The 2,815-nt window shown below is 33.7% G+C and overlaps 1 protein-coding gene across 2 annotated transcripts in view; it reads left to right on the forward strand.

Moving 5' to 3' along the window:
• The window catches only part of LOC116103577 (SLAM family member 5-like), a 204,889-nt gene that overhangs the window by 28,571 nt on the left and 173,503 nt on the right, over window positions 1–2,815 (forward strand). The window lies entirely within an intron of this gene.

The following is a 2,815-nucleotide window of genomic DNA, read 5'->3' on the forward strand; positions in this document are numbered from 1 at the left end:
CTCTCTCTCTCTCTCTCTCTCTCTCTCTCTCTCTCTCCCCTAGATACTCTTCAGAGCTGATGTGGATAAGGGACACAAGTTGGAATTTCTGATCAGTCATATTGTCATAGAACCATACACCATGAGGCAAAAAAGGTGGAACAAATGTAATATTTTAGAGAAAGAAATGGCAAAAAGTTAAAGGACAAATCATCCCCCGTTAGCTGAGAAGTTCTCATGGTGGAGAGAGGTGCCAACCTTGATGATAATGGTTGATACTCTTGAGACAATAACTTATGGAGTTTAATGGCTAGTAATCTGAAGGATATCAATTATTCCAGGAGACTAAATAAACAAGGACCAGAAACAATGGGAGTTATGTCAGTAAGCTGTTCCAGGAGAGGCATTAGCTGGGAAATTCAGCCCTATATGCTCTACCAAAAAAAAATCGACCCTCAGAAGTTGACTCGCTCTGTTTATCTAATCTAAGAATAAACTTATGTATGTGTGCACATATGTATAGATCTATCTACTATCTATCTACCTATGTATGTATGTATGTATCTATCTATCCATCTATCTATCTACTATCTACCTATGTATCTATCTATCTATCTATATTTCCATCTGTCTGTCTATCTATCAATCCTGGTTATTAAGAACTGCATCTAACGAAGTGAGCATTCTCATAAAGTCTAGGATCTTTGCTCTAGTATTTTTTAAATGATTTTTTTAACTTTTATTGCATTATGATGAGAAAAGTTACATGATTTCAATTTATCTGAATTTGTTAACATTTAAAATATATTTTAAGTAAATAGAATTAAATCACATTCTTGTTTCCCTTTTGTACCCCAACTCCTCCCAGAAACCCCTTTTTAATACCTGCAATATCATTTTTGTCATATACCTTAAAATTTATAAAATGATATAACAATAAAAATGAGTATTATAAAAGTTGTTTGATATAAAACAAAAATCAATTTAACAGTTTTATGTAGATGCTTGTCTACAGCAATACTGAAAATACATACATTTTTCTCAATATAAATTTTAAATAACTCCAAATATATTAACTGTATACTTAAAAATAGTACATCACTACTAGTATTTTCTTAAATGAACATAAATATATAAAGTCTTTTTGTTTGTTTGTTTTATATTTAGTAGAGTTTAAAATCATGGCTCTTTCTGTGGTACAAACCCAAAATAAGAACAATTTTTAGACATTAGATTTCATTGTAATAAGGCTGTACTTCAATGACCCTCAAATCACCAAAGGGTTTTACCTCCATTGTAGCTAAGCTGAGAGTTGACAATTCTGCTGCAGCAAGGAATGAATTGTAGGCATGATTTTTGGATACAGAGTTCCTGCTATGGTCAAAACTATTTGACTTGAGTGAGTAACTTTATTCTCAGGCCACAGAGAACAGGTTACATTCATTTAAGAAATGGTGTGTGTATTAAGATAGTCTATCCATAAAGTCATTGACCAACTGTTTCAATGAACAATGGTTCTGCTTGGAGGGTGGCACAGACATTAGGTATGGGTAAGAATCTGTTTCATTGGCTGTGATAATTTGGAAAAATATTCATCTCAGAAAAAGAGTAGCTTATACAGTCCTCTTCTTCAAACTTGATACAAGAGTTACAAACGTCAAGCAAAGCATTCAGTCTCACTCTTTGTTGTTCTCTTTCCTACAAGCCACCTCCTAAGTTAATTGCCTATGTCTCCCTTAGGTATATAAATACTTTTGAAATATATAAGCTGTTCTGAAAAAACATAGTATAGTATAAAAACATGAAATAAACAATACTACTAATAGAGAGGCTGAGATAGGACAAGCAAGATTTCAAGACCCTTATGTTTTACACAGCCAGACACTGTCACAAACAAGCTGAAAGTATATATAGATTTACAATATTGGACCTATTTCTCCAATTACCAAATTAGAGAGGCCATTGGATGACAATCAACAAATTTTAATTCCTCATATTTTTGTATTTCAATCACTTAGGTTATGTTGGTAATACTAATTTTCATATTAAGATATTAAGAAAAGGTAATTGTCGCTTCCTGTTGTTTTTGTTGTAAGAGGTGGGATTAGATTTCTGCGGATTTGTTGAAAGATTACTTTCTTGTTCCTTCTAGGGTGTAGTTTTTCTCCTTATGTTGATGTTTTCCATCTATTATCCTTTGTAGGGTTGGATTTGTGGAAAGATATTGTGTAAATTTGGTTTTATCATGGAATATCTTGTTTTCTCCATCTATGGTAATTGAGAGTTTTGCTGGGAACAGTAGCCTGGGCTGGCATTTGTGTTCTCTTAGGGTCTGTATGACATCTGCCAAGGATATTCTAGCTTTCATAGTCTCTGGTGAGAAGCCTACAGTAATTCTGATAGGCCTGTCTTTATATGTTACTTGCCTTTTTTCCCTTATTGCTTTTAAAATTCTTTCTTTGTTTAGTGCATTTGGTATTTTGATTATTATGTGACAGGAGGAATTTCTTTTCTGGTCCAGTCTATTTGGAGTTCTGTAGGCTTCTTGTCTTCACGGGCATCTCTTTCTTTAGGTTAGGAAAGTTTTCTTCTATAATTTTGTTGAAGATATTTGCTGGCCCATTACATTGGGAGTCTTCATTCTCTTCTATACCTATTATCATTAGGTTTGGTCTTCTCATTGCATCCTGGATTTCCTGGATGTTTTGGGTTAGGAGTTTTTTTTCTTTGACTGTTGTGGCAATGTTTTCTAAGATGTCTTCTGCCCCTGAGATTCTGTCTTCTATCTCTTGCATTCTGTTGGTGATGCTTGCATCTGTGGCTCCTGATTTCTTTC

Source organism: Mastomys coucha, unplaced genomic scaffold, assembly GCF_008632895.1.
Source record: "Mastomys coucha isolate ucsf_1 unplaced genomic scaffold, UCSF_Mcou_1 pScaffold1, whole genome shotgun sequence".
NCBI lineage: Eukaryota > Metazoa > Chordata > Mammalia > Rodentia > Muridae > Mastomys > Mastomys coucha.